Source organism: Stegodyphus dumicola, chromosome 6 (assembly GCF_044657685.1).
Source record: "Stegodyphus dumicola isolate Sdum_Otavi_A_Nest chromosome 6, ASM4465768v1".
In the NCBI taxonomy this organism is placed as follows: Eukaryota; Metazoa; Arthropoda; class Arachnida; order Araneae; family Eresidae; genus Stegodyphus; species Stegodyphus dumicola.
The window spans coordinates 76,260,741-76,285,675 of record NC_140773.1 but is presented as its reverse complement, the minus strand read 5'-3'; the positions used below and the strand labels follow the sequence as shown (position 1 = coordinate 76,285,675).

The 24,935-nt window shown below is 34.9% G+C and overlaps 1 protein-coding gene across 1 annotated transcript in view; it reads right to left on the bottom strand.

Annotated features, from left to right (window-relative positions):
* Window positions 1–24,935, bottom strand: part of LOC118197043 (uncharacterized) — a 102,168-nt gene that overhangs the window by 50,390 nt on the left and 26,843 nt on the right. The window lies entirely within an intron of this gene.

Here is a 24,935-nt window from a genome sequence, read left to right as displayed (position 1 = left end):
TATGTTTGATATTATTAAAAAATTTAGCGATTTTTTCTCCCTGGAGCAAATTACAAAAAAAAAAACTATTTACAAAAAACCAATATTACGTGGTTGGTATGATTGTTAATACATTGTATGTCTCCCAGACGATGCAATATAGTCCGTACAACGCCTAGGCATGCTGAGTATCCAATTATCGATCTGATCTTGGGGGATATTACACCACTCAAAAAGCAATGGTCTCCGAAGTTCCGGTAGACATGTAGGAGGAGGTTGACGGGCTGCAACTCGTCGGCTAAGCATATCCCACACGTGCTCTACTGGATTCAAGTCCGGTGAGAATGCTGGCCAGTCCATACGGGTGATATCGTCCGATTGAAGGCATTCGCTTACGATGTTTGCACGGTGAGGACGGGCGTTGTCATCCATAAACACAAATTGTGCGCCCATGGCGCCCCGAAACAAACGTACATCTTGTTCCAGAATGACGTCCCGATAGATTTGGCTTGTCATGGTTCCAGTTTGAACATGCAAGTCAGTTCTGGAACCCAGAATAATTCCACCCCAAACGAGCACTCCTGCACCACCAATAACGGTGTCGTTCAATGATGTTTTCTTGGTGGTTAACGGGTACCTGGAGCTCTCCATATGAAAGTCCGGCGAGAATCAGACTGCAAGTTAAACCTGGACTCTTTGGAAAACATCACACAAGCTTACTGTTGCGGTGTCCACAATGCATGCTCTCTACTCCAGGCTAACCGCAGGCGACAGTGAGTTTCAGTAAGTGGAACACATCTGACAGGTCTACGAGCATATAGACCAATCTGCCCTAAGCGTCTGTACACGGTCTGCCTTGAAATTGTCGTACCAGTGGCTGAAGAAAGCTGACGTGACAGGTCTGAGGCTGTGCTCCGCCTGTTTTTTTTTGGCAGTAACTGCCAAATACCGGTCCTCATTCGGCGTTGTAACTCTGGGGTGACCTGTGCTGTAACGTCTACTCACATTACCATCATCTTGGAATCGTTGCCAAAGCCTGTAGATGACACTCTGGGCAATTCCAAGTTCGTCTGATACTTCCAGTTGGGTACGCCCACATTCCAGACGGCCGATAATTCTACCACGTAAAAAATCATCCAAATGCATCCTTTGTGTCATAACTATTCGGTTATTGCACTGAAATGCTTATAAAGCGCCTGCGAACAATTTTACTTCTTTGCCTGTATTCCTTATATATCACTCTCTTACACTCTCGTCATTGTGACGTACCATCGGTGTCATCTGGTTACTTCCTGAAATTTGCATATGATTCTTGAAGATGTGTGTAGTGATTTTACAGGTGATATATTTATTTTAGATTTCGATTTCCGCATGACTCCGAATTATCCTTAATTTATGGACATGAGTGTATTTAGCTACCCGTTTCTTTTAAATAGTCTTCTACTAAGGCATCCCTTTCTCTTAGGCAGATAGCCCTAGAATGTTTTGCCATAATCAACTAAACTAAATTTACTTACCTAAGAACATGTTAATACTTACTAGATAAAAGAGTTATGGATTCAGATTGTAATATAAGCAGTGTAAAGTTTAGAAAGAGATAAAGTTGAAAACTCTTGAAGCTAGTGTCACTTTTAATTAAGAGTTGATTATCACTAATTTAAAACTCGCGTTTCAGTTTTGTTCTTGTTAAATTAATAAGGAATGTACGGGGCCATATGCTGTTGATTTCAAAACTATGAAGCAAAGCCGCAGTAGGATAAAGGTGATCAGTCGAATTTCCCGGTTAGAGTGCTTGCCCCCCTTCTGGTGCGCTTCGAAGGTTAATCATCTTAAAATAATATTCTAGGATTGTAAATTCTAGGTAAGAGCAAATGTCAGATGTCCACTTAGAGTATCAAGAAACTGCATACATGTTAGCTTTGCGATAACAATACTGTTACGTGCGTACAGGTTCGTAATGAATTGAATGCATACAGAACCGATGATAGCTTGATTTTATTTATACAAAAGAAACACTTCTGAAATTTCTGGAATTTTCTACAAAAATACTAACACAGCTCTTCTGAGTAGGCCAGACCACAATCATTAGTTACCACTTCAAACAAACACAACGCAATGCAAAGCGCAGCCAAAGAACGAAGCTCGCATGATCTCTCAGTAAGTCAGATCAGTCAGCTCTCAACTGAAACGTTGATACTTCGATACTTTTGGGTAGGCCTGTATCCCGCTATTACAGGTACCTCAGATGCTCCGATTAGGGGAACCTCATATGGGAAACCTCAGATGGGGTTACTGGCGTGTGAAATGATTGTGTATAATAATATTTCAGGGCCTGACCTCATAAATATTGTGTGATGGAAAGCACTATGTGATGTGAGTATATTAATTAGTTCGATCTTAGTTGATGAAGTCACATGAGTGAAAGCCGACGAATCCTGACTGACTGGATCATCTTGTATCGCTGGACTACCACGCAGGGTGAAGTTTCTGCGGCGCACTCAAAATAATGCCACATGAGCGCATCACGTAGATCTGTTCGAACATGTATATCCGAAGAAGAGTCAAGGGGAAGTAAAGAAAGAGCCTAAAAATCACAGTCGAGAATCAAAGTCCTAATGGCTAACGTTTTCATGCGCGAGAAAAACAGTCCAAAGTGTGGCGCCATCTAGTTGAGCCCTGGTACTAAAAAGAGAAAAACATTTTAGTAATCATAAAATGGAGTTCATGCTGGCTTACCAGTTCATTTTTATCATCTCTTCCACCATTCCCAAGGTAAAAAGTACTTTCTCCTGAGAGGAATTCAGTTTCTTTCACTTTTCCACGAATTCTATCAATTTGCAGAACAGCAGCTTTGTATTCTCACCTAATTTAAAATCCGAAGCAACGTTTCTTACCGCATCTGAGTAGGATTCTGATTTCCTTGTGAACTGCGGAACTTTTATCACAGGAAAGCCCAACCGACGAATCATCTGTTAGTCCACGAAACACTACGTTCAACGCGGTTTCTTTCTTCGTGCGGAACATACTAAAATGTACTTCATTCTTCATAAGCACAGTTAGTGTTCGATCTCTAGAACTGGCAGAATCGGAAAAAATGTTAATCATTTCCCTGGTCAGCATGCCAGTAAAGTTCTGTACTCCATTTTGGGAAAACAATCCTCTTAAACAGCCCAATTTTACCTCTGGCCTGGACAAATTATAGAAGGCACTCTCTCTTTTTTCTACTCGGTCAAGAGATCTGAAGAGATCTCTTGATTTTCATTTACCGTCATGACGTTTAGACTGTTCATTGCTTCCATAACGGGTGGAATTGCATGCAGTATCTGGAAATTATTTTTCGTAGTAATATCAAGAGCAGCTGCCGATGCAGGAGTAGTCTTAACTGGTGAGTCTCTCAATAGTCGAGGCGTGAGTCAAATTCTCAGTTTTCAGTGGTTTTGACCACTTTTCTTCATCTTTAATATTCGCAGGAGTAGCAGGCAGCGACTTTACTTACATTTTGTTTTTCCGCATATTCTGTCTTCGCATAAATTCTCTAGAAAACTCGGGGTCCTTAGGAAACTGCTTGGCATGATTTTTGTCGAAAATATATATCCCTATCTATCTATAAACGCATAGAAGATCTCTGCTCGTCGAAGGACCTCTTTAACGGGCTTTCCATCTTTTAATTGCTGTTCTAAATGGTCAAGATTTTTGAGTGCTTGATATAGCTCTCTATCCTCTAATTCATTTTCAGAGTGTCCGTAACAATGCAGGACTGCATAAGATTGGTCTACTAAAACAGAGTGATGCTCGTTAGGCATAGTGAAGTAACTCAGCATGAGGCAGGAACATCTCACGGAGTCACGTGGTTAACACCAAACATAAGCTTCAACAGCGCACAACCTTTACGGATGAAAGCAACCCCCGAGCCCTGAAGAATCTGGGAGAGAGAACGGAGTGATTAATAATTGGCTGGCGTCAGTCACGTGGGTGGTCCCCTCCCAAGTACTGACCGCCGCTAGTGCTGATTGAAAACAGAAAGTAAGGGAAATTGAGATAAATATTAAAATGGGAGACAAACTAGTTAAATATCTTATGTAAAAATATGTGTTGCCTATGGACGTAGGTTAAAATCTTCCTCTAGTAGCTCATATTTGAAATTATCAGCGTAATTAACTGAGTCATTAGTGGTTGCCTTATTAAAGAAGTTGTCATTGAGCCACCCGATGACTGTTTTAATATCCTCAATTTTTAAATCTTTATGCAGGTCAGAATTCCGTGTGAATCATGGAGGATCCGTAATGCTTCTAAAGAAATTGTTTGCAGTTTGATGAAATCGGTGTTTGAAGCATTGCACCAGGTCGGGGGGAAGCAAAAGTGAGAATTGGGCGACGAATCTAGTGTATATTCGCCTTTTCCTTGCGAGATCAAGTGTTAAGATGTCGAAAGAAGGATATTATGCAGTTTCCTTGACATTTTTCCTTTTAAAATAGCAGCAGAAACGTGTGGATTCCATGTGAGAGTGGTATTAAATCTTACACCTAAATATGTCGCTTTAGTGACCAGTGGCACTTTTTCATTAAATAGCGTCAAGTCGGCATCTACATTTTTTCTGCGATGGCGACCAATGAGCAGTAATTGAGATTTTGAATCGTTTTTACTATTTCTCCATTTGCACACCAATGCTCGATCTCATGCATCCTGCCCTGGATGCGAGTGATAGAATATTTGGGATTTGGGGATGAGGAGAGAATTGCGGTGTTGTCTGCTATGCGGATAGCAGACGCTAATATAGTTATTGTTATTGAACATAAGAAAATATATTGTATATATTAAGTAAAGGCCCTAAATTCGAGCCTTGTGGAACTCCTGCTGATGTTTTTCGGCGTAAGGAGTGATGTTTTCCTAGTCTTATGCTGAAGGTGCCGTCGTTAATAAAAGAATTTATGAGAAGAGCCAATTCCCGGGCAATGTCGAGATTGATGAATTTGTAAATAAGACTATTATGCCAGACGTGGTCAAAAGCTTTGGCCACGTCAAGCATATAGAAAGACGTATGCTTGCGTATGGTTTGATGTCTGTGTATGGCAGAGCTAATAAATTCTACTATTCTCAATAGTTGCATGGTAGTGGAAAGACCTCCGCTGAATCCATACTGCTGTTTAAGCAGAGCGCAGAGTATCAGATCCCATCGTTCATAAACAATCCTTTCTAATATTTTTTACGAACGACGGAAGTAAACTTATCGGGCGCTAGTTTTCCACACAAGTAGGATTTTTCCCACGTTTTAGAATTAAAATAATTGAGGCATGTTTCCACGTCGTCGAAAAATTATTCAGCTACAAACTGGAATTCATGATTCCGCAGAGCCTGGCAATGTGCTTGTTTGGGAGGTTCTTAATCATTTTGTTTGAGATATTACCATGACCTGGTGCTTTTCTATTATGCAATTTAGTATTGAGATATTTAATTTCAGAGGGATTTGTGAATTTCGGCAGATTGTTTACAGCAGGCTATAGAAGACACCTTTCAATTGTGTTGTTGACATGAGTTCTAAATATGGGATCAGAGGGTACTTCATTTGCTGTGAACTGTTTTCGAAGTTATCGGCGAAAGCCGCTCTGGTTTGAAGGGGCATAGGTTGGTTTTTGTTGACTTCTAGTTACGTAAAAATTTCCAGAAGGCGCCATTTTCAGTGTTAAGGTTGTTTACTTACACCTAAATATTTCACGTGTCTATTCTATGCTCTCAATCTGATTTTTAATTTTCCTGTTTAATTTATTGACACATTATTTGACCGCAGGATCGTGGGAGTATGTATAAATTTTTCTAAGCATACTGCGTTCGTGGATCATGCATTTTACGTTCGGAGGCAGTTTCATCATATGTTTTTTTTTTTTTTTTTTTTTTTTTTTTTTTTTTCAAAACGTGTTCAGCTGGGGAGATGTCAAAGGCACTTTTTATGTTGTTTGAGAGGGCATGTATTGTTAAATCAATACCTTCTTTTGCTTTGAGTTTGAGTTTGAGGGAATTTTATTTAAATTTTCCTTAAACTTGAGCCAGTCAGTGATTTTGTAGATATTTGTACTTTCTGATTTAAAAATTCCACTATAAGCAAGTATAGGGACATGGTCAGAGGATAGATTATTAATTAGCTCCAGATTAACGGAGGTGTTTGAGGAAGCGAGGAATAATTTCAGAATATCCCGGTATTGCCTGGAATTGGTAAGACGGAAAGTGAAATCTTCTGGTGGATGTAAATCTTCTGGGTTGTTGAATAGAAAATTATAAAGTACGTCACCATTACGATTTGTTTTCTGCAACCCTAGCTAGTGTGTTTTGCATTGAGATCGTCACCTAATATGGTGGGATAGAGGTTATCTGGTAAGTTAATTAAATATTGGGCCTGTAAATGTAAACTGTGGGGTGTATAGTGAGCAAAAAGTCACCTTTCCCCAATTTGGGAATTCAACAATAACTCGGATTAACATTTTCATTAAATATGTACTGTAAAGACAGTTCGCAAGGCTTGTATTTCAAAAATAGATAAGATAATGTTACTTAAAAACTGTATTCTGCTTATTAAATGTAAGTTATTTAGAATTTCAAAAAAATATTTAAAAGTTCCTGCCTATTTTTTCAGATGAAATTATGTCGATTTTTTTTTTTTTTTTTTTTTTTTTTTTTTTTTTTTTTTTTTTTTTTCCATTTCGCATTAATCATTTGTGTCTGCAGTACATTCATGAAACGTGTCATGAACTTTCTACTAGAACAACCATGTGAATAGTATGTAGCTTTCTATGTGCAATATTGGTATCTTCCATAACATTTGGACATGGGGTAAAAAAACTACATGTTATTCGCGTTACAAATGCGATTGTACATATTTAGAATAGCAACAGAATTATGATGATGTTAGGACACGTTTGCGAGCTTAGCTAATTTTTTTCCCTAAAATGCACGAATTATTCGTATTGTAGGTGTTAAATGTCGTTGGTGATGAACTGTTTCTTCCAAGTGAAAGAAGAGAAAAGTCACTTAATGATTTTTATTTAAGAAAATTGTTTTATAAATTTTATTAATTTTACAAACATGTAAACACGGATACAATAATAATAATAATAATAATAAAGGATACAAATTTGGGGCGACATAATCCGCTTTTTTGCTTGAATATTTTCCATGTTTCTCACCGCCTAAAACAGGCGTCATAAAGAGGATATTTGTCAGGCACACAGACCAAAATCTCTCGCGAACCCCCACCTTCACATATTGCAACAATCTATGATATTGTACAAGATTTACAATAAAGCAGAGTGATACTATAGAAAATTTAGGATAAAAATGAGTCAATGGAAAATCAAACTTATTTTCGAGCGCATGTAAAATAATTAACAACACATGGACTCGAACTCTTTAATTAATTACTTAAGGAGCCTCGAGGGCCCTAAGTAATTGATATGCGAGTTACCGAATATCAGTTATAGTGAGAACTGAAAAGTGCATGACATCAGTAGAAGACCACTAGATAACAAGCATTAGTAAATGCCAATAATCTTATCTAGTAATACGTTAATGCTTAATTGCTTTTCTTTGGAAAAAATTTCTTTGGAAAAATTATTGCAAGATTCGCATACCTAAATACGCCACAAATGGAATCCCTTCTGAGTGATCACCAAATGAGTCATTTGCCCACTATTACGTTTTTACAGAAAAAATAAAAAATTGAAAATTAGGCAGCATAAGAAATTTATGAATTCAAAATATCTTGATATTTTACACTTGTTATCCATTTTCATAGACATGAAAAAAGAAGAGTATGAAAAAATAGTTTTTTCAACAGCATTTTAATTTCATACTCTATATATTTGTTGCTTTAATTTTTTCCCTGTTTAAAAGCTCTGCGAATTGGGAAAATTTAATCCTGTTATTTTTCGCAAATTTAAATAATTTAATCATTATTCGGAAGATCACATATATGAAGCTGAAATTTAGCAATGATTTTTAATCACATGCGAGAAATTTATGTATATCTGCATCGAAACTGTTACGAATATTATTAAGCTGTAGATTTTCAAATGAATTTATATAGTTCCTTTTATATAAATTTGTCCTTTATTCATATAAACTTTTAACTCAGAATATGATTTCCTGTATGAAAATCATGTCGTCCAATTAACTAGAAGCTATTTACATATTATTTCTGATATTTAGCAAAATATTCGTTGTTTTAATGAAAAGCAAATTTTATTTGCATTGCTCATCTATTGACAATAACATGTAAACAAAGTATTCTTGAAAACGCTTAACTTCTTGAACAATCGTGCGTGCAAAGCTTATGCACATTCGGTAAACATGGAAAATAATATTATTCATTTCCAAAGTTTTCCAAAAGTTTTTTCGCAGAAGTCTATGAGCAAATGTTTTTGATTTTCTTAAAATTTTTACCCTGTGACTATGACTCATTCTCGAGGATTCAAAGTTTTACACCGAACTTGGATGAAAGGCCTCAGGTTCCCGCTGCTTTTGACCATTCTCAAACTAGCTTTCAAGACATCGTGGGGCGCCAAGTGCCTCGCCTGTGGCCACGTCTGTTAACAATAAAACTGATCTTTCTGGTTACCGACCGCATTATTTCCTTTTCACAGGATACAATAATGTTTACGTCCATTCCCAAAATGCCAATATAAAACAGCAATTGGATCGTTTCAAGATATTCGATGATTAAGAACTTTAGGTTTCCGTTATAACACTGTGAAGTTCATCAATTCCAGATTTCTACAACTTTTCAAGGTTGTAGGAAAAAATGTCACCCGGAAAAAAGGAAACGGAAAGAATATCCCCGGAAAATAAGGAACGGAAAAAATGTCCCCCTTCGTTTGCAATGGGAAATATAAGGCATGTTTAGAAAGATCGCCAAGCTGGGTGATAAAAGTTTTATCCCAACAACCGTAACTTCGGATGACCGGAAACATGTGCGAGTAGAAGCAAGAAGATGTGTTGGCTGCTTATTTCTTCCATGGAGCCTACCTCCATAGTTTCTTCTCTAAGGTTAAAAATAGAGAGTTGTTTAGAGAAGGAAGCTTTCACGATGGACGCCAGGGGGGAAAGGCGGGTTGTCCAGCGTCGGTCATTGTCAGGTCTTTAATAATTACTTTCCTCGCACTGCATGTAGTTATAGCCTTAAGCTGCGGTCTAGTGAAACATTTATTGACGCACAACAGAAAACTAATTCATCCTGAGCTTTGGTATAAGAAACAGTTGTAGATGCAATTTCAAGTTACGGTTTGCGATAAGAATAGGACTAAATTTTTTACCTAATTAATTTTCGCATATTTTTTTTTTCTCATTTGATTTTAATTAAAAGTAACGCATCTGCACAGAAAACATTTGTTTAAATTTGCACTTAAGTTTGAAAACAAGAATACCACTCTTAATTAAAATTAAGAGGTTTATTTCAAAATTATTAGTCCAAAATTATTAGTCTCTGAGGGACTAATGTTTTCATTTTGCGTCGAATCACTCTGAATGTCCGCTTCACTTTTCAAACTGTTGCCACCAAATATTGTGATAAAGCAACCGTACCTACAGCCATCGAGTTTCGAATGACGTAATCCTACTGCGAATATGGGCAACTGGAAGCCCAAATTTGAAATTTGGAATTCGTTTTATTATCGATTTTATATTTTGTAACGAATTTTTAATTAACAAACTCAAGAATTTCAAAGCGAGCCATGGCAATGTTGTACAGAAAAAACATTTTTATCTCCAGCGCGTGAGACTGTGAATCGGAAATTCTAAAAATGTGCTCAATTTAAAATTATTTTGCGATACTGCTCTTGAACTGAATTTTATGGTTTAAGTGCGAAGAATATGATATTTAATAAATAAAGGTAACACACAAAATGTTAAAAAAAGGCCCCTTTGGACGTAATTTAAAATCTGAAACCTTTCAGATTTTTTATTTTACTAAAATTTTAAAATCTAATTAAAATGGATCCCATAACCACGCGATCTGGATTTAAACATTTAATATGCAATGAACCCTCTTATAGCGACCTCTTCCAAAATAATTTCTCAGAGTAGAAATTAACACTTGTACCGAGCATTATCTCTTTAAGATGACCACTTCCACCAAAGACCAGAATAATTAGAAACGTAGATGATCGTATTAGAGAGGATTTAATGCATTTTACAATGCACCAATGCGTAACCTACTCAGAGCCGGACCATCTAGTAGCCCATAAACGATTGGCGACCATCTCCTTAATACGATCACTTCCAAAAGTGACCGGCATTTCTATAGGTATAAACAAACACTTGCACTGAATATCATCTTTCTAGGGTGGTGATCTTCACAGATATCAAAAATCAACTAGAAACATGGATGGATTAGGATTATTCAATTATGGCAAAGCGCACGAGGGCTATCTACCTAAAGGGAGGGATGCCTTCGTGGAGAACTTTCTAAGGGAAACTGGCTCGTATACATATTACACATGGGGAAAACCACGAAAGTGCCCATGCAGCCAGCCCGTTCGCGGGATTGGAATCTCAGACCGAACTACCAGTGCTCAGCGTCTTTACCGCTCGGCCGCTGATAGGCTGAAATCTGATGGATGGCTGATGGATATCTTAGAAAGGATTTTTACTTATAGTAGTTATATTAATTACAATTACGTGTAGAGCTTATGGAAACTTAAAAGCGGCCGAGCGGTTAAGTTGCTGAATACCCTGGTTGTTATATCTGGGTACGATTCCTAGCAAAGCAGCTTTTTGTGGTTTTTCCCCTATATAACGTGGTTACGAGCTAGTTTTCCTTAGGAAGCCCTCCACGAAGGCAACCATTCTCTTAGGCAGATACCTTTCGTGCGCTTTGTTATAGTCAAGTAAACCAAACCAAATTAAAGAAGCTTATTTATTCTACTCTCCAAATTGAGATCCAAATAAGTCATACGTGGGAGCTTTTCGTATTCATAACGTAAAACGTATCAAAATGGGGAAATTAAATAAATTTAATTATTTAACTTGGTTATCTAGAATTCCAGTTTTTAATTTATCTCTTGTTTCCAAAAATCTGTGCATGAATAAATGTGTAATAAAGCATAGACAGATAACTTTGAAATTCAGAGAATAACTTAAATGACCTTTGACCACTAGCAGCCGAGAGGTAAAAATAGTTGAATATTGGTAGTTCGACTGCCACGCCACGATAATTTCCTGGTAAGCAGCACATCCGCCATGGCGTTCAAACCATGGCGGATGTGCTGCTTACCAGGAAATTTTCGTGTTTTTCTCCATGTGTAACATAAATACGAGGCAGTTTCTGTCAGACGTATGAAATAATTTTTGTCAACTACTCGCTATAAACAGTCCTCCATGAAGGCATCCATATTCACTTCGGCAGATAATCTTATGGTACTTTGCCATAACCTAAATAATCTGAATTGATGATTATGCTAATTTTTTCTCATACTGAATCCTGTGATGCTTTAATTAATGTTTTATTTATCATAAACTGTGTTAACTGCTTTAAATTAACCAAATTAGGATTTTTTTCTGTTAGATTTCCTTTTTGAAATTTTTCACATCATTTTAGAAGCCTAAATATGTCAGATCGTTTTAGTAAGACGTATTATTTGTAACTGTTTTACATATAAGTACAGAGAATCTCATGACGGCGAACTCTAAAAGTGTTTCCTACAACATAAATAAACAGGCTTTTATACATTTGCCTCTCTAATGCAACCATCTACTGTATAAGTGGCCTAAAAATCGCTTGAAGCCGCCGTTAGTGGTCGCATTAGAAAAGTCTCATTATATTTGCATTTTTGTGGCATTTAATAATTTCAGTTACATGTCTGCCTTATAAACTATAATATTGATTTTTCAAGGTCGTGTAACAACTTTCAATATAAATTAGAATAGTAATAATCTTTTACATTCCATTCGGATTATTGTATTCGTATGAAAGCCTTGAATCAATTGTTGATCATTATTTTGTACGTATGCTATTGCAAAAATTTAAAAATTCTTAATTATGATATTTTCCAATATTCGGGCTTTAAATGCCCAAGTTATTTAATTTTATGCCAAGATTTAAACATTGTGCATTTACAATGAGAAGATCTTAATTATGGAACTTTTTAACATCTGGAGCTGGTTAAAACTGGTTGAAATGTGTTGCAGTCGCAGTTCGTATGCAAAACCATTCTCGCACTGATTTGTTTTATGCTTAATTTATAGCAATTTCCCTAAGTAACCAAATTTTAGATTTATATCATTTTTTTTTTTTAAATTGTGAAAATAAACAAAAAGAAATCAGAAAATTTTTCTTTCTTACATTATAATTATTTTCAGTTCATCTTTTATGATAATTAGTGTATTTTTCAATTTTCCTCAACTGTCAAATCTTGTTGTATTTCTAAATATCTTTAGATTATTTACAGTCCCTGCAATTTTAGAGGTTTTATGTTAAACTCTAAAATAGTTATTAGAATAATTATTAGAAGCATTTGATGTAATTAATGACGTACGTCGCCCATAGATTCGCAAATTTTGAATTTTCAATATTGTTGCATGCACTTGAGCAGAAAATTCGTCTTTTCTAGCAGATTTTAAAATTCAAAAAATTCAACTCCATCAATCCAGTTTTCAGACTCAATTAAAGGCACTGAAGTTATTTAACATTTAAGAACTCTCGGTGATTTAGAATTCCCCGGAACTGGTACTCAAGAAATGATTTCAAAAATGCTCTTCTACATCTATTAATAATTGTTCTATCCCTTGAATAGCTAGTATCTACTGCATTTTCTCCTCATTTCTTCTTTGGTGGTTATTTGAATCATGGCAAAGCACGGGAACTGTCTGTCTAAGAGAAGGGATGCCTTCGTAGAGGACTTAACGAAGTATGAGAATGGGAAACTTGATTGTATTTACCTTACACAGAAAGAAATAACTAAATTATCTTGCAACCAGCTTGTTTGCTGGGATTTGAGCCCCTGTCGAACTGTCAGTGTTAAGCGACCGCCAGAGTCGTAGCTAGGGTTTTCAGCGCCCAGGGACAACTGAAGATTAATTCTACAATGTCGTAATATCAGTTTGGCGCCCCTTGGATTCTGCGCCCGGGGACAGATGTCCCCTTTGCCCCCTTCTAGCTACGGCCCTAGCGACCGCTGGAGCGCTGATGAGCTGCATTATGTATTCTGCTTAAGAATATAGAACACAAATGACTGTCAATTTTATTATATCATCAGTGTTTGGTAACTTTCCCTATGAAAATAAAATTGTTAGAAATATGAGTGAAAAGACATGTAAATATTTTGAATTTGGATTCAATTTAATCCCCTTCATGTAACATATAATGCAGTTTACGTAATAGCATTTAAAATTTTTGAATATATTAACACAAAAGGATACGGCAATGCTGTTACGGCATTCGACAAAATATGTCTCGTTTACGTATATATATATATATATATACGTATATATTCTTTGCAGAAGGAAGAAAATTATAGCCAATGCAGAAAATTTCTAAATTCAATTTCGCCAGATAAATTTTACATAAAATGAAAAAACAATTTTCAGTACATATAAATAATTAATTGAATGAATGTAAATTTTTACTGCGGAATACATAAACTTATTTTCAGCTCAATGTAAAACTGTTCCCACGCAAAATTTATATTATAAGAAAAAGTTAAATGTCTGTTATGTCGAATATTTCTTCACTTAGATTGCAGAGACATTCGATATTTTATGGAAGCAGGAGACTTGAAAAATGAGCAACCCCTCTCCGGGAATCGAACCGCGGATCTCTGGAATACGCCCCCAGCGTGCAGACCACTACACCACGAAAGCACGTCAAGAAGGCTCAAGTCTAAAATTTATTCATATTTAGTATTAATTCTATATTTTGCATATTAACATTTTAAAAATACCTGACTAAATTACTCCTGGACGGTTGTGTATAAACCTATGGTTTGTTTGATCAAGTGCGACTCATTTGTAAAGTATTTAATGGTGTACTCGCTTGCAAAACCTTGTGAATTTTGTTTTTCTTGAAAAATCGGCAATACTAAGTATGATTGCTAAATATTACATTCTTTTTAAGGGAACATTATAGTATAATAATAAGAATATTTTCTCCTGGGATATACTTTTATCAATGATATGTTACTGTAGCGCAGTTTTGCTAAATTCCTATAAATCAGTTCTAATTATTCTAAGCTGATTTACTAAGACTTGGAATGATGCTCAAGGCCGGCGCTAGACGTTTTGCCGCACGGTGCCTGCTTTACAACTTCAAAATTCTGCCGCCCAGCTCTTTCCAAAGTTCTAAAAATTTTGCGTTCTCTCAATTCTGCCGGCCGGTGCGGCAGCACCGATTGCATATGCTCTGTCACCGGCCCTGATGATACTAGGAATGACTAGGATGGATTGGATTGGATTATTCAATTATGGCAAAGCACATGAGGGCTATCTGCCTAAAGGGAGGGATGCCTTCGTGGAGGACTTTCTAAGGGAAACTGGCTCGTATACACGTTACACATGGGGAAAACCACGAAAACGCCCATGCAGCCAGCCCGTTCGCGGGATTCGAACCTCGGACCGAACTACCAGTGTTCAGCGTCTTTACCGCTCGGCCGCTGGTGGGCAGGAATGACTAGGAAACGATATTTCAGATAATACTTATTATCTGAATTGTCATTTCCTCATAAACATGATGCTTATTAAAAATTACAGATGTTTTAATTAATAACAACCTTAAAAACTGGTTGTTAGTAGCTTTAATTTTGACTCCATACACTTCAACAATTAAAAAATCCAAAAGATAGGAAGTTTCCTTGTCAGCTCTTTTTGAGGCCTTTTCTAATACTGCTAAAATTCTGCATGATATTTGTTTTAGAACTGCTAACAAACTGCTAACAAAATTTTAAATACAAAAGTTATACTGCAATTTTAAGTCTGAAAAGTAATTAATTCAGACTTGAAAGCTCTTGAAACATAGAACTTGAGCTCAAAACAATAAGAATAGAATTTTGCATTCATTTTTTTAATTATACGATTGTTGCTTCATTGATAACAATGTTATAAATAGTTCATTTAGAATTACACTACAATTGCTGCATTAGAATCCATATTTCTTACTAATTATTTAAACATGAAAAATGAGAACTATAATATTTATATGTACTTTTTAATCTCCAAAGTCATAATAAAGTTTTCTCATAAATAGGAAATTGACTGTTTTCAACAGTTTTCACCTCTTCGTCAAGATGCATTTCTTTTACGGTCCTAATTAAAAATTACAGAACAGCAGAACATAATCTTCTATCTCATGAAATTTGCTAAAACAAATTCTTTCGCATTAATTTTGAATTTTATTTAACTCTAATTTATTCAATATTTCGAGTTCTGGATAATCAAATTAGCGGTATCATTCTAAAGCTGCAAAATGTAATTAAGAAGCTCAGCTTCGTTTTTAATGATTCATTTTACCACGCCACTGGGGAAAAAAAAAAATATCTGAGTTTTCAGATTTTCAATTACGTCCAAAGGGCGTTTTTTTAACATTTTGTGCATTACCATTATTTATTAAATATCATGTTCTTTGCACTTAAACCATAAAATTCAATTCAATAGCAATGCCGCAGCATATCTTTAGAATTTCCCATACACACTTCCGCGCGCTGGAGACAAAAAGGTTTTTCCCAGCCGTAGAGTGTTGCCATTGCTCCCTTTTAAATCGCTGAGTTTGTTACTCAAATATTCGTTAAAGTTTTGCAAAATATAAAATCGATAATAAATCAAATTCCAAATTTCAAATTTGGTCTTCCACATGCCCATATTCGTAGGAGGATTACGTCATTCAAAATTCGATGGCTCTATGTACCGTTGTTTTATCACAATGCGATAAATATACATACATTTATGCAGATTTTTCATTATTTAAAGGAAAATCTGAAAGCTTTCATATTTCATATTGCGCCCTTAAGGATTTTTTTTAACGTTTTGTGTGGTACCTTTATTTATTAAATATAATGTTCTTCGCGCTTTACCATAAAATTCAATTCCACAGCAATATCACAAAATATTTAAAAAGCGCAAAATTTAAGAATTTCCAATACACAGTTTCGGGCGCTGGAGATACATTTCTTTTTTCGTACAGTGTTCCTGTTGCACGCTTTTAAATCGATGAGTTTGTTAATTAAAAAATTCGTTATGTGTTGCAAAATTGGGAATAGCTAATAAAACAAATTCCAAATTCGGAATTTCAAGTGCTCATGTTTGGTTGGAGTACTGCGTTATTCAAAATTGGATGGCTCTAGGTACTGTTGTTTTTTGAAAATGCGGAAACATTCATGCATTCATGCAGAATCTTCATTATTTAGTTTCTTTAAATATAATGCATGGCAATAATATTTTGTAGCAACAGTTTGAAAAGTGAATCGACGCAGAAAATGAAACCACGCAAAATGTCGTTTTGAGACTAATAGCCCTTTGGGCTTAAAAAAATAAATAAATAAATAAATAAATGTTAGATTAGCAAATTAAAAGTCAGAAATAACAACATTTAACCGATAAGAAAATCAGAACTCTTTACTATCTCGCTCAAAAAATGCAATTTTGAATAAAATAATAATTTTGCTTCTTTATTAAATTATTCTTATAACAGGGCTTGCAGGAATGGATTATATTCTACTATAAGAAATTTTTTCATACCAATAAATTGCCACAGTTAGAGACAGAAAGTACAGTAAACCCTTTCTAAGATGACCACAGGTTCATAAGATTTTGGGCTTTTGCGAATTAGAGAAATAGTTCTCAGCACCGATGTCCAAGTTCTCAGAAATACTGATCATCATAGGAAGATAATCACCAGAAGAAAGTTCACTATTCACATTCGGAAGTGCATTATTCTATAAATGAAAGTACATTAAGCCGATTCGATTGCGTGTATGGCCATATCTATTTATATATAGGAAAAATTTTAATATAAAATAAATATAGTGTAAAATATATGTTACCGTTAAAGCGTATAATTAAGTTATTTCCTCGAATAAGTAAGTATTTGGCGGGGGGAGGGGGAACTAGCCAAGCCGGTTTAGCTAATTATTTTAAAATAACTATATTAATTAGTATAGAATATAATATTCTATAAACTAACTAATGATAAATGCCGCTCAGACGGTGTAGTGGTTAGGGGAGCCAACTTCGATACCTAACGGCTTGGGTTCGAATCCAGGGGAATGCATAGTTCTAATGGTCCGTCACTTCATAGGAGGCAAAGGTGGCCCACCTATTAGGTGACTGCATAATAAAGTGACAACTGCTTCTGGTCAAGTCGAAGTCGGCTGAGGGACCATCATTCATATTAAAAAAAAAAAAAAAAAACTGAAAGGTTTCAGGTTTTAAACTACGTCCAAAGAGGGCGTTTTTTTTTAACGTTTTGTGTGCTACCTTTATTTATTAAATATCATATTCTTTGCACTTAAACCATAAAATTCATTTAAATAGCAATGTCGCAAAAGAATTTTAAAAAAGCATATCTTTAGAAGAATTTCCGATACACAGTTCCGCGCGCTGGAGATAATTTTTTTTTCGTATAGTGTTGCCATTCCTCGCTTTTAAATCGTTGAGTCTGTTAATCAAAAATTCGTTAAAGTTTTACAAAATATGAAATAGATAATAAAACAAATTTCAAATTTGGGCTTCCAGATGCCCATATTCGCAGGAGGATTACGTCATTCAAAATTCGATGGCTCTATGTACCGTTGTTTTATCACAATGCGAGAAATATGCATATATTTATGCACATTTTTCATTATTTAATTTCTTCGAATATAATGCAGGACTCTAACATTTGGTGGCAACAGTTTGAAAGTGATTCGCCGTTTATAGTGATTCAACGCAAAATCGCAAAACGAAAAGAATGGTCCTCCAGGATCAAAGTCTCTTACACCTAATGATAAACCGTTAAAGTGGGGGAAAAAATGACACTATAAAATATCTGTCGTTTTATAAATTAACTGATGATAAACCGTTAGTGTTTAGAAAATTATATTTCATATTACGGATAGATTAAATAATAACGGAATGCATAATATAATATTATTGCTAGATTCGTTAAACCGTAATAAAAAATAACAAACTATACTACGCCAATAGTTCTGTTTAGCAGCTTTCGTGTGCCGTCTTTACTGACAATTCGTCATTTATCAACACTTTAATGTGAACAAGCTGTTAGCTTCCAGTTAGGGATGGATGAAATGTAGTTTAAAGACCGGCAATCATTATTTAACAGAGGAGAAACATTTGCTCCCCGTGAATTCTTTCCTTCCGGGTGAGGTGGGTCGGTTTCTTTAAGGAAACGGGTGAAGCAAACCACGGGGGAGAACATACGATTTTCCCGCAGGCAAGTTGGAAAAACCTGCTATCGAAATGACCTTGCTCAGCTGCAGCCAGCTCAACGTCTTACCCTTAAAACCTCCCTCAAGAGAGCCCGCTATAACCCTGCCCGTTTGGCAGGTTTCCCCATCTCCAATCGGCGACATTATTTGGCGAGATTTTAGAGTTCCTTTTTTTCCGTTCCTTATTTTCCGAGTGACATTTTTTCCGTTCCTTATTTTCCAGGGACATTCTTTCCGTTTCCCTTTTTTCCGGGTGACATTTTTTCCGCACACCCTTTTCAATTAAATCTAAAAGTGCATTTTATTTCCCTTTATAACTATATCCTTTCAGTACTTACTTTTATTATTATTATCATCATCAAAGAACCGTTTTTTGTATACTGTTTATAAGGAACAGAAAATGTTTTACTTTTCACTTAGCACTGTTATCTCTGATGAAACAAAACTTGGTATGTACAAAATTTATTCATTTGTAGAGCAATAATCACATTTAGCCTACAAATAAAAGATTTAAAGAACTACCCAGATTTTTCAATTCAGAATTTAATATCTAGTACCAAGTACTTTAGAACTCTGAATATTTGGAGTTATAAAATACTTGTTTCGTATCCGTAATTAGTTCAACAAAGTAAATAAATATTTTCTACATGCGCTAATCCAAACATTAATTATGAAACAGAATATTCTCTTATTCAAGAATAATTTTATTTTAAATATGTGCATACTGCTCTACTTAGCGATGAAAATTTCAAATGAAGCAACACAAAGCGAGTTATGTGTTTCTTCAGCAAAAGAAAAATAACTTTCTGGCAACATGGTGGTTAAAAAGAAGATTTTTCTCTAATAAACTGGCTAAAATAACGCTGATTATTGTTTAGAAACCAAACCTATATGTTCAAATATTTGATTACTATTATATAAATGTTCACATAGAAATAATTAAAATTTACCATAAAATATTTTAAGAATATTTATTTTTAAAATATCCACATAAAATTATCGCCTCCCCCCCCCCAAAAAAAAAGAAAGAAAGAAAAGAGAAGAAAAACTTAACTTAAATGGTGCAGTATAATAAAATCTATAAAGACTTTATATTTTTAATAAACGTGCACATATAAAATTTCAAATACACTCAAAAAATCCTTTTGCGACTACAGTATTTTAAATTGTTGCATACAATACGTCTGCATGCATATAACAGCATTCGAAACCTGTTAAACATTTGTATATCTTCTTTTGTAATAAAAAATTATGAGATTTTCATAAAAATTGCAATCTGATCCTGCAATATCCAACTTAATAGCTAATATGAGTTTAAACTGAGGGCATTCTGTACCATTTAAATTATACATGGCCATAAAAATTTTAACTTAAATGAAATACGGTGCATTTAAATGATGTGTATAAGCATAAAAACTTTTTATTAACAGGGAAATTTATTATTTTCATAGTTATATGAAGCTAATGATCGTTATAACGTCATTTCGCATCCTTAGAAAATGTCTTTGAGTATCAACAATATATGAAATGTAAACCAAATAATTCAATTGAAAATAAAATTCAAAATAAAAATTGCACAATGTTATGGAAATAATGTTTAAAAAATATTATTCGTTTGTTCTATATTGCACGCTAGACGTAATTAACGTCAAAAAAAGTTGAATGTGATTTTAAGAGTGATGATGTGCGTTCTACTTTTGTTAGCATTATTTCGATATTTTGAAACTGTAACGTATCATGGAAAAATGTTCGCTGAATTACAATTTTATTTATTACCTGATCTTTGGATACCTTGCAGATTGCCGTGTAGAATCATATATGATGATGGAAAACATGGAAGGTAAAACATAGTCGGACACATGCATGAATTTTTCAGGAAAACACAGAAACTCGTTATATCTTGTTATGCTCACAGCAGGAATGAATGGCACTTTTTATTTATTCGTAAAAGGCAGGGATTTTTAATTTTATCTTCTGCATCTATGTAGCGCGAAAAATTCTGATAGTCATGTACGATTCACGCTGAAAACAATCTGCGAAACTAGTTGAGAAATGAGAACTGAAAGCTGTAGTCTCAAATTCAGGGCATTCGTAACTTAATACATTCTTAGGAATGGCCAGTCTTCATCAGTTATTTAGCCATTCCATCACCGAGAACTTTGCTGTGAGTGCGACCGATCTTCTGCCGTGAGAAAGGAAAAAGTTTCGTCGCAGTTTTGATGGAGAACACTCCGAGGGACTCTCCCCTCTCTTTCCTAGCCAGCAAAACACTCGAGAAGACTTCCGACTCGTCAGTCTTATAAATGCTTCTTTAGAACTGGCAAGTAAGAACTTAAAAATATAATATATATTTTAAAATATTTTAAGGAAAATTTTAAAAGAAATTCCATATGTTTCTGTGAGACATCTAGTTAAATAAATTGCAGTGTTTAGATTTTATTTATCTCTTACGATCTAGTCTAATACTTATTTTCATTGCAATAAAGTTAATAAAATAATTCAGCAGAAAGGTTTGCAATTAGAAATCGCAATTTACAGGAAGGAAGTGCCGCATTTGAAGAGTTCTTTTACTATGCTTCTATTCTATTTAGCTATGGAAAGTGTCCCTTCTTTCCGCATACCATCGTAGTGTAATTGCAAGCACGCTAATACGTATTCGGAGGATTCGGAATTCGAATCCTGGTGAGAGTACTGCGGATTTCTTGTTTCGTGAGTTCTAAAAAGCTTTACAAGGGACGCCCGAAATAAAAGATGGTAGACAACAATTCGTCACTACCAGGATTTTTCGACTGAGCCACCTCATACCTAGTCACCCTTAAAAGAGAAAGTATATAAGACTTCTTTTCCTCACGTGTTTCATGTTTCCTGGATCGATTTAACCTAATGATGCTACGATACCGTAACTGATCCTGCTATTCTGTTACTTATATAATCGACTCAAAAATAGTAACCAATGACACAAATAACAGGATCATGTTCCGAAAATGTAAAGCAGGCGTTATTCACGGTGGTGTCAGTAACGTTTTACAAGAACGTTCTGAATTATGCCTATCTGTTACACCTTTTATCCGTATAATCGCACGTCAATTACCGGTATTAACAGTTTCCATTACATGTAAAGACAGTATAAAAGTGTCTCATAGACGGTATAGTGGTTAGGGAAGCCTACTACGATACCGAAGGTCCCGGGTTCGAATCTCGGAGAAGACATGAACGTTTGTAAATGTATAGTGTCGGTGCGGCATGGCGGCACTCTAAATATGCGGCGACCCGAAAGTCATTTCGTGGGGATTAGTGGAAGGGGAGAGGAGTGGGATATCCCCGGGATGCTCTCTCTCAAAATTTGGGGTGGAAAATAGAAGTCCAACCTCTCTTCAGAATAAGCTCTGGCAACCATTGTTCCATGTAATATGGACACGACAACAACAACAAAGTATAAAAGTTTACGTAGTAGAGCACATTAAAACGTGTCACATGGACAGTGTATGTTCATGAAGGGTATCTTTTTTTTTTTTTTTTTTTTTTTTGTATGTTTAAGTATGATATTCATAAATATCTCTTAAGAATAGTTTAATATATATAAATCAAATACGTATGTGCATTTATGGATTCTTTGAAATACTAATGTTTCTTTAAATATCATTAATATGTAATAAATAAAGATGTATGCTTTTTAATATTTCACAATGCATTTAAAAAGAAAGCTAAGAAAAAGGATGCTTTCTTGTAAAGCATTCAGATGCAGAATTCAAAAACACACACGAACATGCCCAATAAATAAATAAATTAAATTAAACTCGGAAAAGGACACTCTAATATTTCTGTGTTAATAGATTTAAATTTCCTACTACCTTCCAATCATGAAGATCAGCTTAATTTCCAGATATATTGGACAAATTTCAAAATATTCGAATATACTTTTTAACCAACTTTTGTTTACTATCAGATATAAAATATTTCATCATAGTCGTGCTATGGTACGTTGATTTTTCTATGATAATTTTTCTAAAATTATAAAAACATTTGTTGATGTCGACGAGAATACGAAAATATGTTGGTTTTCTGCCATAATTATCTGATTAAATTTTGAAATTAAAGTAACTTTTGCAATGTGTGGAACTTACATCACTTGCAAGGAAAGCTGCTAGTTAAATTCTCGACTTAATGAAAAATTTTAAAATTAACACCTCCGTTTTTGACTAACTATTATACTATTACCGTATAAAAACACTATAAAAGCCAAAACGTCTCTGCAGTGAATGTGTTGTAAATTGTAAAGTGCCTAGTAAAACATTTTTAATTTTTGGTCGATGAATTAATCAAACAAAATGTTTTTGTACGTTTACTTTTTTATCATCTCACTTGACTTATGGATCTGCACACAGTAGACTTTAGGCTGGAGCTCTTTCGGCTTCTCCATATGTTGTCCCACAGCACTACTTCTCTCAAGGACGAAATCACTTTTTTTCCCTCAAAGTACTCTCCCTCAAAGTATGGCCTGCGGTCCAAAAAACGTATGTAACCAATCAAATCCTGAAATTACTGACGTCCGGCTGACTCTGACCTCAGTCATTCTTAACAGGGATAAATAGAAGGGCTAGCTCATCTTTGTTCGACTTCTCGCCGACGTGAGCCTAGTGGGGGGACGTAACAGGCAATAATCTGACGTCACTGTGATGCCACCTGTCCTGATTTCCCGCGTTTAAAACAGTATTTTCATTGAGCTGCGAGACGATTTTCTAGAGGTTACATATCCCGAATTAATTTTAATAATATATATATATATATCTGTTTTCTAATAATGTATATATTTAAAATAATTTATATATATGTAATTTTAGTCAGTTTTTATTTTAAATTCTATATTGTAAAGTATCGTTTACGTAATATGGCTTTTTGCGCTGCAGTAACGTGCCGTAGCACTTACAGAAGTATGAAAGGATGAGATATTTTATTTCATGGGACCAAAGGATCCAAATGAGAGTTTGCTTTTGAAGAAAGTATGGATACACAAATGTCAAAGAGAAGATTCTATTAATGTGAAGAGCGGAAAAATCTGCAGCGAACATTTTCTATGCAGTGTTTATGAAGATGATATGAAAAATCGCTTGTTTGGATAGCCACAAAAAGAAACTGTTGGAATAGAATGCTGTGCCGAAAGTAAATTATGATGACAATAATAAATCGAAATTGATGATGACAATAATGAATCAAATTTTAATGATTTTGAAATAAAACTCACAAATGAAAATGTAGATCATCCTGAATGTTTAAGGATAAACAAGAATGCATTGATAATTTGAAGAACAAAATAATATCCTTAGAAAATTGTATTAAATTGTATTAAAGTATTGAAAAATAGAGAAAAGAACAATTTTAGAATGTTTGTTCAGCGACAAAGAAGGTGGACGACATCTAGACAGAAATTGGTATCAGAAATTAAAATCTCAAATAGCGAAATTTGGGGGGGGGAGCACAAATCGGAGAATTTGGAAAAATGTCTGAAGCCTATTTTTATAAAGACGCAGATTAATGCATTACTGAAAAAGAAGAAAAAAATCAGGTGGACTAGTGAAAATATTTCACGTAGCATCGTCATAAGAGCTCTGTCATCTTAAAGCTATGATTTTTGGAAAGAAAAAAAATTGGAATATCTTTATCTAGTATTATCAAATTAAAGAAATGGTGTTTATTTTATTTTTTAGTGTTTTCTAAATTTTAGTGTAGTCCAAGAATTCAAAGTAATGTTCTTACTCTAAAGAAGGAAAGAGGCGAATATTTGTATTCTGTAGAAAAAATATGCGTTCTCAGTTTCGACGAAATGCATATAGATTGAAAACTCTGCTATGACTCTAAACTGGACTAAGTTGGTTCTTTTCAAAATGTGCAGTTTGTTTGAATCAGAGTCTCATTTCGCGCTCTGCCTCAAATTACTGAGAAACCACGTTTTAGATAGAGGATTTGTTTTAGAAGATGTAAATGTTTTAAATTTTGATATTATTAAAGAGGTTTTAAATAGAGATTGAGAAGAAATCAAATTGTGTCACAAACTGAAACCAAATTATTTAATGGTCAAGGGAAACGAGAGACAAAAAGTCGCTCCAGAGAAAACATTATTTTCCAAAAGTACCGCAAAAGGTATATTCTACCCCACAGGAAATCAGAAAGCATCTGACTTCTATGAATTAATCGATAATATCTTCGGTATTTTGTGTATGTCTGTATTTAATTATGGCAAAGCACACTAGAGCTATCTGCCTAAGGGGAGGGATGCCTTCGTGGAGGACTTTCTAAGGAAAACTGGCTCGTATACACGTTACACATGGGGAAACCACGAAAACACCCATGCAGCCAGCCCGTTCGCGGGATTCGAACCTCGGACCGAACTACCAGTGTTCAGCGACTTTACCGCTCGGCCGCTGTTGGGCCTCTTCGGTATTATGAATAGTACCAAAATAGTACCAACAAGAATAACAAGTATTTAACAAACTAATTTTGTAAAGTACTTGTTAAAGTTATTTTTATTGTATCCTTTGTAACTAATTATTGATTAGATTTTGT